Consider the following 13,718-nt stretch of genomic DNA (forward strand, 5'->3'; position numbering starts at 1 on the left):
TTGTAACCGTGCGACCTGGCAAATTTCTTCCTGCTTCCACTGAATTTGGTAGCAAACTCCACTGGTCTAGTGGGAATATGATTTAATCCCTGGCTATTGGATCTTTGTGCCTGAATTTGGTTTGCTTCACGAAACAGTGCTGGTGATTAGATAAGTACTGAGGTTGACTATTGATCTAAAGCCAAGCTAATTGCTGGCGGTCATACTGACAACTCCATTTTCTGCAGCCGAGTTTAAGGACTAAGCCTTCTGATCTCATGCTTTCCTTTTTGTGATGATTTAAGTATGATTGTAGCCAAGTGGGGTCTTCATAAAGGGTGATCTTCTGCGTGCAGCAGTTCTAGAGAATTGGCAGTGTCTTACTCCTACTTCATGAGCTATATCATTGGCTTGTCCTTCTGTATAACAGTTGCAAAAAAGAACAAAGCTTTATTAGCTAAACCTAATTGCAGTTCACTTCATCTTGAACTCTGGCTCAGACTTTCGGCTGTATCTCAGGAACAGAGAAGAAGCCCAAGAAGAGTCTCTGGACCACTTTTATTTTTTTCTGCGCAGGCAAGAACTACGCTTGCCCATTTTATTTGGCTATGGCAGTGTTATTCTTCCCATATGTAGCTTTCTAGCTATGTTCTTTTCTTGGCTACAAGCACACAGAAGGCAAATATGAATCCAGGCTTCCACACTTATTTCATTGTGGAAAATGCAATAGACAGGATAACACTAATGAGTATGTGCTCATGCAGGGCCAGGGTAAAGAAGGAGTGCTCTAGCCAGGCTTCAGCTCATCAAAAGAATACGCACAGTAGTAGAGAGAGTTTGGAGTTTTCCCTTGAACTAGTGCTATCAGCTGCCTGGGGCAATTAAGGTTTACAGCCAGAAATCTGGGCTGCAGTCACTCACTTGGCCTCCTGAAGAGCTAAGGGTGAGATAAACCTAATCTGCTGGCCAGCAAGACTCCTGGGGAGGTGAGGTGGGTGGGGGTGTCCCTTGTCTTGGCTGCTCACTCTGTGTTTACCTGAGCTGGTGTTCCGGGTTTTGCTGCTGCCTTATCCTGTCCCAGACCTGATTTTTTCCTTCTGGTTTCTGCTTGGCATCATTTGCAGTGCCACGATACAGTCTGGGATGAGCATTAGGCACAAGAAATTATCAGGCATCTATTGCTGGGCTCATCTGCAACGTGATGAGAATTGAAATAGCAGTAGTGACTTGATACTAGAAAGAAACACAGAAAAGTAGCTTTTGCAGAAACTCGAGATTACCCTGTTAGAAAGAAATACTTTTTTCATGAATACACCAGAGGGAAATTTTAGCTTTCCACAAGGCAGATAACTTCCCAAATCTCCAAGTGGTATTGTCAATGGTACTGAGGGTAAAAGAGAAAAATATGTGCTTTTATTTATGAAGTCTCTTATGTATGCACTACTGCACCGAAATACTTTTATCTTCCCAGTTAAACTTTATCAGTAAAATACTTCTGTTGTGATAAACACTAGCATTCACTCAAAAGGGAATTAGCAACTCTAAAAAGAATATTTTCAACAGATTTTCAATCTGCAGACCTGACTCTACTACAGACAAAAAGTCTTCTTAGAATGGGAAAGCTGCTGCTTATAAAGATGTGTAATTTTTCTGCATTACCTATTTGATTAGCATGGTCTACATTATTAAAATTCTCACAGAGTCCATAGCAACGAATTAAAAATATGCAGAGATATTAGCATGGGTATAATAATTTGCAGCCATTTTCCATTTTGCTTTTATTGAATGTTTTATTAATTGCAACGTTATCATTAATTTTCTCTGTTGAGGCAAGTTTGTACAGCTTGCTTTTTTCCATCAAGTGGAATTTGGGAATGCTGTTCTGTATTGTTTGACATGAGCAAAGCTTTAAAAGCATAAATGTTTGATACAGCTCTGCTGCGAAATATGTTTCTACTTAGCTATTTCTTCAAAGTTATAATGGAAGAACAATTCCCTGTTAAGTTATTCATTTTTTTGTCACAAACAGCAAACATAAGCTTGCACTACCATTCCATTAACAGCATGGTTAAAATGATTAGCCAGGTTGCTCTGGTTTTTTGTTGGTTTTTTTCACTCTAACCTTTTTTTCCCTGCTTAGACCTGGTTGGTAGCACTTGCATTTTGTTGCACATACGACACTTAACTTGCCTACCTGCAGGCCTTGTCTAGAAGAAAAGAAGTGCTGGTTTGGAAGTGATTTGAAATGGGCATTAAGCTGAATTCATCTGGGCTTTCTAGAGCAAGCCTTGCTTTTCCATGAAGAATTGCCGAAAATCCAGGCCCTCAGCCCAACATGGGGTGACAGCAAAATGCACCTGATGTGCTGTGGGCAGGGTAAGTACAGAAGGCCTGGAACAGGTGGCAGCACAGGCTGAAGGTTCATCATGGTAAGGAAAAAAACTCACTGCCCTACTGAGAAGAGCAACAGAGGAAAACAAAGCACTTTCCTTCTGCATGAGCAATTGGAAAGGCAAGAGCCAGCAGCTTGTGTGACAGCTGGTGCTGCTAGTTGTCCTGGAGGGCAATGCTGGTCTCCTCCTCTCCTTCCTCCCGCTCTGGACTGAGCTCTAATTAACCAGACAAAAACGAGCTCTGAGCAACAGTCTGGAAAACATCCCAGGAACCAAACGTTGAGATAATTTATTGTAAGTAAGTGACTAAATTAAAATTAAAACAGAGGGTCAATATTCTTACAGTTTGGGGTCTTTGATACTGTGTGGTCTTTGCTGGAAGCAGTGATGATGTGTTTGCTGTGAACAGTTAAAATAAGAAACCAAAATGTTGCTCTCCTTGTCAGAGTCCATGGTTAAATTTCTTATTTGCTATCACTTTTTCTCCACTGGTGAGTTTGGTTGATCTTGGTATAACTTCTTTGCAATAGTTAATGTGGCTGTCCATGTTAAAATTACAACCACAAGTGAAAACAAGAAAATGAAATATGTGCTGCAAGAAAGGAGAAAGAATAAAGCTCTAATACTGTTTGGTACTCTTGTTTGTAACTGCGTATACTATTATCTCAAAAAGTAAATATTTGAGCAACGCGAAAAGAACTTGCTAGTTATAAGCTTCACTTTTGCTATTCTAAGAGGTTAAGAATATTCCTAAAAGTAATCTTTTCATTAATTATTTTCATTTAAAATGTCTGGTTTGAGGCATGATTGGGTATATGTTCATAGTACAAGTATGGCAGAAACAGAGGGCAAAGAAGGAGTAGAGTGAATACATCTTCCCATGTAATCAAGAAACAAAGTATTCTTGATATTGTTACAAAGTGAAAACAAAAATCTATTTTACTGAGCCATAAGAAGTTTGAAATTTGTTTGCTTTAGAATGGCTAAATCTTCCCAAAGGGAAATGTAGTATTGATGATGCTGAAGCTCAAATAAGCAGAACACCTTTGACTTTATTAAACTCAAGTTGGGTTTTCGTCATTAAGACTAAGTCTTCCCACATACACAAAAGGAGAGAAAGCACCATGTCTACTGCCAGATCTGTTTATTGGGGCCCATAGCAATAACTCTTTATGTGCTGGCTTTTAAAGTTAGGATTGTGGTTTTAACCCCAAGAGAAGCTGATTATAGAAGCTTAATGGTTTATAGATATCTTTATAGGACCCAGGACTTTAACTTTCATAAAAACTTCAAGGTGGCATCAGGTAACTTCCATGAAGATTAACAAAGCAAATTGCAAATAGCTTAGAGTTTCAGAGTCTTTTGTTATAAGACTGCAGACATAGTTAAAGACTTCACTTGAGAGAGAAATGTCTGCAGATCCCTCATGGACTTCTTACAAGTTTTGAGGAGGCATTCTCCATAACTGAAAGAATCTGCTTTTGCTAGGACAGGAGGGCATACATTAGGAACCTACTGACTAGCTTGGGAAGGGTGGTGAAGAAATCCTGATGGTACTTAGATGACCTAGAATAACAGACCTTACCAGAAAAGAATGTGGCAGAGAAATTTTTACTATATCAGCCTTTTCTATCTCCTGCATCACTGCTTCCTCCATTCTCTTCTTTTGTGTTTGAGCTCAGCCAGGAGTTTCAAGCTAAGGCAAACTCATCTCCTGCCTTGTCTGCCTGACTTCCTGCATATTGGGATGGATTTTTTTTTCATGTTTTGAGAAGGTTGTCTTTGAACATCAACAAACTTTCTTGGGATTTTCCGCACTTTGGGATTGTCACCAACATAGGATCCTGCCTATGTGTCCCCTGAACAAGCAAAAGCCTGCTTCCCTTAACTTGAAAGTGTTTATTCTAATACTAGTCTTCCTTGGCAGGGCTACTCCACGATCACGTGCATAGTCACTGCAGCCAACACCGCCACTGACTGCTACATCCTTGGCCAGTTTTTTATTTGCAAACTGCCTCCTTTTATTAGCCTGTTCTGCACCTGTGTTGAAAAACTGTCTCTAGTGCACACTAGAAATATCCAGGATTCCTTGTACCCAACAAAATTTCAGTGTAGTTAGATGCTGCCATGAGAACTAAAGCTGGCAGTTGGAATACTTTTTTTTTTTTTTTTTTTTTTTTTTTTTTTTTTAAGGCTTTGTCCATTGTTTGTTCTTAATTTGGTGGTCTGTAGCAGATGCCCACGAAAATGTTTTGTTTGTTGACCTACTGGATCAGATAATCTCTACTCATTGACTATGGACATTCCATAGTAGAATTCAGCATCTGAGCCACTCTTTCACACATAGTATACTTGTACCGCTTGTCTTCCCTGACTGGTCTTCCTGAAGAGCCTTTATCCATCTATCACAGCACTCCAGTTTTTTGCTGTCTCACACTGTATCTCTGAATTTGCATTTATGTCACTGCTCTACATCTGCATCCAGATGTTTGATTCCTGTGCTGTGTGCATTTGTATACAGGCAGATGAGATGGGCTCCTGATCATCCTGTTTTCTCCTTGTGATTGTACTCCCCCTTCTCACCCTATTTGCTGTTTCACCTCATCACCTTTTGCTCTATTATCTGTAGACTTTAATCTTTATCCCACAATAAAGCCAGAAGAAGCTGTTGATTAGGGCCGAATTTGTCCAGTTGGTTTCTTGTTGGTCATATTTGAACTGTCAGGTAATTTTACATGGGGGACTGGGACATTATTTTGAAATATTGAACAGAAACCTGCGGGGAAAAAAGCTATAATCTAATCTGAAGAAGGTCAAGAAGTTGGGAAGATCTGATCAAAAGATGGCAAAATAATTGTATCACAGTAAAGTTTTTTTCTACAGAGACTGGAACAGCAGCAGAAATTTTAGTCTCCTATTCCCTTAACTTCAGAAAAAAAAAAAATTGCTATTTTTGCTATTAAAATATTTGTCATTCCCCATAGTTCTGGTTTATATACGAACTGTAAAACAGGTATTACAGTGAGTTACTTATTATGTATCCCTTGGCTTAAACGAGGGAAGTTTGTGCAGTGGTTCTGAGTTTAATCTGCTGATGATATGTACATGTCAGTATGAGGCCACATGGTGGAGTTAAAACCATGTTCTCTTTGCAGACTTTTGCATGCAATAGCCATAAGAAGCTGCAACTGTCTTAGCATAGCTGTCCTTGCAAATGCAGTCTTGTAACTATTTAGTATAGATGGTCACTATGGAGACATTATGGACTGATGATAATGATGATTACTAATTAAAATCAAAACTCACAAACACTGCCCTCCCACTGTTGGCTCACTTGGATAGATCTGTATTCAGAACCCGCAAAAAGATTAAATTTGACACTTCTTTGTCTCAAACAAATGTAAAATCAGAACTGTTTTGGTTTGAATCAAGCAATTGAATTCCAAATGAACATTGGAATGAATTTTGCTCTAAAAAGCCAAAGCTGTAGAAGTAAAGAACTACTCAACAGCAGGTTGTGATTCAACTCTCCTCTGTCAGGCTTAATGGTCTCCCCTGCGGGACAGCCCTGAGCACTTTGGGTGATGGGAAAGCCATGAGCAGTTCTGCTCTTTCTTTCTGAGGGGATCCAAACTATCCCCTACTATAAAGCAGTTAAGTGCTTTAGGCACTAGCCTGTGGTCTCAGGTTGAATGAATAGTTAAATGTTTCTTAAGTGGAACATAAATAATTGATTCTCGCTGACATGCATGTGTATCTCCCACTTTGAGATTTAAGCCTTTTCTGTTGTTCATTTCCAATCTCTTTTATTTCAGGAACACTAGGATGGAAGAAAGATATCTGGTTGTGTTCATTGTTTATTATAAATGAATAATTAATTGTAAATAAAACCAGCATGGTTAAATCTTACATTCAAATATTAATTTAACTCATCAAGACTCCCAGCAGGAGTTAGAGAGAAACTTCCTGAAAAGTTACAGCTTCAGTCTGAAGGGGAAAAAAGCCTTCATTTTTCAAAAGTGCTGGAAGAGAGCAGATAAGAAGAAGTATGGGGGGAAAAGGATAAAGAAGATTAAAAGGAGTTCTGAATACATGTACATGCAAAACATTTTTTCATAAAAGTATGTGAAATGCAGGTTTAAAGCTTTGCTCCATGAGCTTTTGCAGCTGCTTAATGTTGCTTAAAGTGTTTTTGTGGGAGTGATACTTTGTTCATCACCACAAGGTCCCCATAAATTCTTAGTAAAATAATGGAAAGCAACAAAATTTCTGTATATCTGTAGTTCTAGATAATTGTCCCTATTGTTAATTGCAAGCTGATTGATCATTTTGATTATACTTTTAGAACTATTCTTCTAGCACTGAACACATATCTTTACAAGATCGTATGAAACTTCAGTGTGTTCTGGAATTTTATTTTTTTCCAGTCTTTCTTGTCTTAAAAAAAAAATCAACAACATACATCCAGAAATCCTACTATTTTTCCAAAGGAAAACATGGAGTCCCAACTTTTCTGAAGACATTTTCAAAAGAAACTTTCACATAAAAAAATTATATTACTTATATTATTTACTCTAATTTATAATAAAGATTACTGTGGTTCCTGATAGATTTTTCCATTTTTAATGCAGTATTATTAGTACACCCCAGAAATCTGATAAAGAATTTGAAGGAGATTCTATAGTCTAATTGCTTTTTGGAGGGGCTGGACTGAGCAAGTAAACAGGTCTCTTCCATTTCAAATTCTGCAGTTCTACCTATATCTATACATGTACGTGTGTTTGTGTTTATATATATAGTATATGCAACCTCATATACATAAAGTCAAACTTTCTCGCACTTTGTTTAATCACAATAAATGCTTTTTTATTTTGTTTTTAATAAATAATTTATTTTAATAAAATTTGCTTTTTTATCATTTACATGATTAGAAACAGTTATTCCTGTCTTTATTTAAAAAAAAAAAAAGTCAGATGAATACTTGTCTTTGCAAATATCTTATGATATTATGATATCTTATGATACAAGTTTGTAACTTGTTATAGGTAACAAGCAATAAATACTGCCTTAAAATACAACCTGGTCATGTTACTGGCTATTTCTCCTTTGATCCCTTTCAAAAATTAAATATCATTTTCATGCCTCAGCTGACTTCCCTCAAAAGAGCTGAATGTGTGATTAAACACTTTTAGTACAAAGTTTTTTAAAATTAAACTGATGAAGTTTTCACAGAACTTGAAGAAATTACATCTTCAAGTAAATATAAAATATTTCAGATAAATAAGAAATTATATTCAAAACACATGAAAGGTTAATTATTTAAGCAGCCTACTTAAATGTTCTAGCTGTAATATCTGCTTTCAGAAGGAAGAGTATTAAGTAGGTGTAACCTTAAATGTGACAAAGTATAATCCTTCTTGTTGCTTTTATCTGATAGTATATTCAGTTGGCTGAGAGATGGTCTATTGAAAACCATTGACATTCACAGCCTTGCCCCTGGATTCTGTTCTTAGACTTTGATTGGTCACATATTCTCCAGGTCAGCAAAACACTCTCAAGATACTTCCAAGTTGTAAATTTCTATTACTTATATTTATAAAAGGAAAAAAATACCCATCTTCTAACAATATGGTTAATTGAACGATTGTTCAAATGAAGTATGCTAGTATGTTAATGTCAATTGTTAACTGAAATGAAGATACAACGAAGATATCACTTTAACACCATTTTTGTCTCAATCCCACTGCAATCTCTCACTGTTGCTTGACTCAGACCCCATGCTATTACTGCAAAGAGCTCAGTCTCTAAAAATAAACTTATGTGAATTAAAAAGGAAGAAGAGACCATAATAGACAATCTAATGAAGCATGTCATTATTTATATATGCATATACAAATATGCATATATATGTGTATATATATGCATATATAAATATGAATATATTTGTATGTATATGCTCAGACATATGAGCATATACATACAAATAATACATCAAATTTCTGCATGTACACTATTTGAAAAATAGTCTTTTCCTGCTTCAGCATTCTTTGGCAAAGTAACATTATAATTTTCAGCGTCACATTTAGAGGGACTGCTTTTGGGGAAAGAGTAGAAGTATATGCTTTTGTTCCAGACTTTGTGCTTGCAGTTGGCCTAGCATTTTGTGGACTATGTTCTGTAAACAACAAATCAAGTGCAGAAAAGCATTTTACAGGGTGTACAGATTTTTACCATAACAGACAAGAGAATTTAATCATATGCCTGCTAATGCTGCATCAGCTAAAGATCAGCAGAAGGATAGTAAATAATTTTGGATCAAGAACCAACTTAAGCAGAAAATGTTCTTTTTAGTAGGATTACCTTTGCCATTTAAAACCTTCACTTACGTAACATGATGATCACATTAGCTAAGAGGCTCATCTACCACAGGGCCATAAAAGCTATCTAGGAAGCATGAGAAGTGTGTGGGAGCTTGCAGGACCACCTCTACAGATGCTGTTGGATTGCTGCTAGTACCTTAGCTAGCCAGTATGTCCAAATATTTCCATACTGCTTTGTGCTCCCTGTAGGGGATGTTTCTGAACTCTTTTGTTCAGAACATGCCACATAGGAGGCATGTTTTCAGGGATTCACAGTGAAACAGAATTTTAAAACGAATTTGGAAGTCCCCCTTGCAGCTTCCAAACAGAATTATGCCAAAAGCTGGAAAAAGAAAGCATCAGGATCCACAAGGAAGAGAAACCCTCCAGCATAAAAATTAGTCCCTGCTGACAATGAAGATAGGAAGAGACAAATTACAGCTTGACAGGGAATGGCACAAATAAGATCAGGATATGCTGATGTCTAGTTTTTGCTTGCATAATAAGTTTCCTTCCCAGCTGACTTTTTCTCCATCATTTTGAGAAAGGGAGGTTTTGATGTATGGTCAGGTTTTCCATGGTCTTAAAGACTGTGGAAAACTAAAAGGCAAAGGAGCCTTTTAAAACCAGGATGACACTGGAAACATTAACGATGCTACCAATGCATTTAAATTAAGAATATATTTTGAGGTTTCTTCATTTTGGATATTTTCTTTCTGAAGCACGTAGTTGACCAGCATTTGCCTAGCACGTGACATGTTCCTTATGCTTAATAATTCAATTCTACTGGGTATGATAAATGGCTCATCTGATCACTCATGTTGCTTCTTACTGAAGTACAGAAGTAAGAGGCTGCCCTATGTTAATAGACAACAATCAGGCCCATTGATTTACTCAGTGAGTGCTGCTTAACAAATGCTTTCTGTTGGTGACATTAACATGTGGCCTGTGTTTCTCTAACTGTACACATATGTAATTAAAATTCAACATAATCATGAAAAGGCTGCTATGAATCTTAAAGCCAACATTCTAGAAATGTGAATCCCTTAAAAGATTTAAGCAAGTTTTTGGTTTATAGTTCATTGTATGCTCAGAAAAGCATCACCTCCCTTCTCTTGTTTTCCCAATGGTTCTGATGGGTTGACCTTAGTTGGATCAGATGCCCACCAAGCCACTCTCTCAATCCACCTCAATCAACAGGATGGGGGGAAAATACAAAAAAAGCTCAAAAGATAAGGAGAGGGAGGTCACTCAGCAATTACCATCACAGGCAAAACAGACTTGACTTGGGGAAGATAAATTTAATTTACTGACAATTAAACCGAGTAGGATAATGAGAAATAAGAACAAATCTATAATCACCTTTCCTGCACCATTCCCTACTTCCCAGGCTCAAGAGAGCCTGCAGCCCCCCTGCTACTGAAACATTGCCAGGTAAACCCAAGACAACAGTACATGTAATATGTTAGACACACAAAAAAATCTCTGAGAGGATACAGACAGAAGAACTGATTAAAAGGTCTCACTTTCCTGCAAATAACCAACTTTTTGTCCTCTGGACTCCTGCAGTTGTAGAGATAGCTTTGCTGATGGCTAAAATCATATTTGGGTTGACATTTGGTTAGCAGAATTTGCACCAGGGAACTGGAACATTCCTCTGGAAATCCTTCACATGGCCATGGGCACTGCAGTCACACAACTTTCACAATTGGTAGTGATGGAAACACCTACAACTAGCTGCTTCACAGCTCTTTTCACTTGTCCTTTTTCCCCAGGAAAAAAATTAACTTTTGGCTAAGATGGTGTGAAAATGTAGCAAGGTGTTACTGGCTACATTGGTTGTTACTGAACTCCTGTTGGAAAGATGCATAGAGATCCTTTGTTCTAATTCTGCCTTCAGAAAATTAATGTTTTTTTTTGCTCATCAAGAGGAATGTTGTAATTAAAGGTATAAGTGCTGTACTTCAGCCTTTATTTTCCACTGGCAAGAAGAGATAAGGGGATTTTGCACAGCAATGAAGAAGGCTAACATGGTTAATCTTATCTTCAGTTTGGAAAATGTAGTAATTTATGACATAGTGGGTCACAACTGGTCTTGCTTCCACTACTTACACATATTATTTAGTAGTTCAGGGGAATTTTTCATTATTTTACAATGGCAGCATATCATACTTCTGCCTTGTATTTCTATTTTACATCGTATCACCTTTTTCTCCATATAGGTATTTTCCTGTGGCTTTTCACCCCTGTACTGGGTCTGGCTGGGATGGAATTAATTTTCTCCATTGCAGCCTGCATGGTGCTGCGTTTTGAATTTGTGATGAAAAACCTGTTGATGCACACAAGTGTTGTGGTGAATAGTGCTTGCACAGCATCAAGGCTTTCTTTTTTTACCACTCTTTCCTCCTACTGAGTAGGCTGGGGGTGCACAAGAAGTTGGGAGGCGACACAGCCATGTACAGCTGACCCCAACTGATCAAAGGGACCTGAACTGACCACATGAGATGTCATCATGCTCAGCAAAAAAAGCTCAAGTTGAGGAGGAGGAAGGGGGTCTTCCCACGTGCCATGGTTTAACCCCAGCTGGCATGCAAGCCCTACACAGCTGCTTGCTTGCTCCCCTGTATCAGGACGTGGGAGAGAATCAGAAGAGTAGAAGTGAGAAAACTTGTGGACTGAGATAGACAGTTTCATAGGTAAAGCAAAAGCAACCCACAAAAGCAAAGCAAGCCAAGGAATCCATTCACTGCTTCCCATTGACAGCCATCTCCAGGAAAGCAGGGCTCCATCATACATAATGTTTACTTGGGAAGACAAATCCCCTCCTTCCTTCTTCCCCCAGCTTTATATGCTGAGCATGATGCTGTATAGTATGGAACATCCCTTGGGTCAGTTGGGGTCAGGTGGCCCGGCTGTGTCACCTCCCAACTTCTTGTGCACTCCCAGGCTAGTCCTCAGGTGTGAGAAGCAGAAAAGGCCTTGACTCTGTGTAAGCACTGCTCAACAATAACAAAAACATCTCTTCATTATCAGCACTGTTTTTAGCACAAATCCAAAATGTAGTCCCATACCAGCTACTATGAAGAAAATTAACTATCCCACCCACAACCAGCACACCACACAACCCTCTTACAAGTGCTGAGGCTCTTGCTCACAGAAAGTGGCTGGGCATCTGCCTGTCAATGGGGAGTAATGAGTAAAATCCTTAGCACTGCTTGCACATGCTGCTTTTGCTTCATCATTGATTTGTCTTTGTCTCAAGACAGTCTTCCAACTTTCCTCCTATTTTCTCCCTGGCCTGCAGGAGGGGAAAGTGAGCAAGTGGCTGGATGGTGCCTAGATGCTGGCAACAACCACCCATCGTTCTCCCTTCAGTCCTCCACAGCTCTCCAGACTTCTCTTTGTTTTGTTTTTTCTTCTGCATATCAATCTCCCTGCTACCAGCACAATTATATTTTTCCTTTTCCATCGCCATGTGCAAAGGTTAAAGCTTAAAACAAAAAAAGACTGCTCAAGCTGTGTGAAAGCTGCTTCTAGATACTAAAAGGTGACAGCTCTTCTCTAATAGATTGCTTGTTTCAATGTCAATGGGACTTGGGCAAGTACTAGAGTTCTTTTCTAAGCTAAGCCTTGCATTCATAATTAAATTTGAAGGCATTTGTAGTTGCAAGTTGTTGTTTTAGCTTGGAGAACACTTTCATACTTAAACACAAACCTTCAGAAAAACATAACGAAACATAAGATTCATGTAATTAAGCTATCAGAGTCCTTGTATTTATAAATAGACAAAAGATATTTTAGGTTGGCAAATCACACTTATGTATGAGCAGAATGAAGTTGCCTGCTGTAATGCATGCAGGTAGGTTGAATGATGTTAATGGAAACAGTCATCAAAAAGGGAGGTGTCTTTTAAAGCGTTAAAAATAATTTTACTGACCGTCTACAGCAGTTCAGCTGAATATTTGTAAGCACTTTTAATTTATGTTTAGAAACATGAGTTTCACTGAATAGAACTGTATGACCCTCCCTGTGGTTTTAAGAAATCAGTGGGAATCAATGAGGAATCACCTTTTTCTCCAGGCCAGACAGCAGCAGATGCAGCCAGCAGGGCCATGGTAGCTGGATCCCTGTAGTCATTCTTTTAAGGGTGACTGGCAGGGAGCCATCTGAGATGGCTTCAGACTCTGGAATAAGCTTTTCCGCATCTTGCTCCAAAGTGTGCTGAATTTGGTGACCTGCATGCTGCAAAGGACATCTGTTCGACAGGGCTTTCAGAGGTTGTTAAGGGTGAAGGCACTGGGCAGACCTTTCTGGATGTGGCTGGCTGAGATACACATCTGGTGTTTTTTTGATGGTTTGGTTTGGGGTTTTTTTGGAGGGAAGGATGGGTGTGTTGTTATTTGGTTGGTTGATTGGGATTTTATTAAGTGAATGGGATTAGCTTGAATGTTTTGCTGAATCTGAGTGAAGATAAATACCGTATCATCTATTACTTTAATGTTGTTTTGGTCCTAAATAGAAGAAATTACAGGATTAATTCAGGTTTTCCTTTTGACATATCCCAGAAAACCTGGTTGTTTTGCAAACTTCAAATTTTGAACAAAAGAACATAAAGAACTTTGTTGTTTACTGAACTGTTGAGGGAACAGGAAAACTTAAAATCTGAAGCTAAGACATTAAAGACACTATTTGCAATTCAGATGAAAGAAAACACTTGGTACAACATTAAAATGAGAAAAATTAAGACTGAGAAATCGATATTTTAGGCTTATAATAAAGCAGAAAACTTGCTCCTCACAAGTACAGCTAATACCTATCTGTATAAAATCACTTGGGCAATTTTTTTTTCTGATTTTAATTAATGTCCTGCAGTTTTGCTCTGTATTGTATTAGCAGTTCTTATAGGTTGTCCTTGGCCTGAATCTCACCACTTTGAATTTAAATGGAACACTGCACATTCGTGCTTTAGCAATGTTAACTATGACAT

Source organism: Strigops habroptila, chromosome 1 (genome assembly GCF_004027225.2).
Source record: "Strigops habroptila isolate Jane chromosome 1, bStrHab1.2.pri, whole genome shotgun sequence".
In the NCBI taxonomy this organism is placed as follows: domain Eukaryota; kingdom Metazoa; phylum Chordata; class Aves; order Psittaciformes; family Psittacidae; genus Strigops; species Strigops habroptila.